The sequence below is a fragment of the Schistocerca serialis genome, chromosome 1 (genome assembly GCF_023864345.2).
Source record: "Schistocerca serialis cubense isolate TAMUIC-IGC-003099 chromosome 1, iqSchSeri2.2, whole genome shotgun sequence".
NCBI classification, from domain to species: Eukaryota; Metazoa; Arthropoda; class Insecta; order Orthoptera; family Acrididae; genus Schistocerca; species Schistocerca serialis.
The window spans coordinates 346,502,493-346,503,304 of NC_064638.1; the positions used below are offsets into that span (position 1 = coordinate 346,502,493).

At 48.2% G+C, this 812-nt stretch overlaps 1 pseudogene; it reads right to left on the reverse strand.

Moving 5' to 3' along the window:
• Positions 1-313: 313 nt before the first annotated feature.
• On the reverse strand, positions 314-431 carry LOC126427699 (5S ribosomal RNA; annotated as a pseudogene).
• Between the last annotated feature and the right edge of the window lie 381 nt (positions 432-812).

The window sequence follows — 812 nt, forward strand, 5'->3', positions numbered from 1 at the left end:
GAGCGTTGATCTTGCGTACTGCTAATTCCGTAGCAACTTCTTAGGCTTGCAGTGATTTTATTTTCTTCGCTTAAACGAGTGTTGCCATGGCGGATGTTCACGTGAGTTACTTTGATTTCGGTCGAGAGGCCACTTTGGCCTACCGGAACCATCCGACCGCCGTTTGATCCTCAGTGGAGGATGCGGATAGGAGGGGCGTGGGGTCAGCACACCGCTCTCCTGGTCGTTATGTTGGTATTCTTGACCGAAGCCGCTACTATTCGGTCGAGTAGCTCCTCAATTGGCATCACGAGGCTGAGCGCACCCCGAAAAATGGCAACAGCGCATGGTGGCCTGTATGGTCACCCATCCAAGTGCCGACCACGCCCGACAGCGCTTAACTTCAGTGATCTCACGGGAACCGGTGTATCCACTGCGGCAAGGCCGTTGCCCGAATGAGCGGAAATAACGACCTTATTTTCTTTGTGTTTATGCAAGTTCTCGTTTAAGCTCTTTTGTAATAAAGATGTCATACTAATGTCCATCTGAATTCATGAATTCAATGAAACTCCCCTCCCACATAAGAGCAGCTTGCAGCCTCCCATGAACCCTTATTATCAGCAAATCAACTATCATTAAAAATGTTGCTTCTGTAAGGTCGTGCGGGTCACGCACTTTTCGTTGTTGCGGCCGAGTTTGTCCTCGCAAACCCTTTGCGACTATTGCACTTACGGAACCATTTATAACTAAATAAACTTCTTCCCTTCCGAATTACCGAAAAGTCATGGCTCACTGCGACTCATGATCAAAATTCCACTTGATGTGGTGTAAGT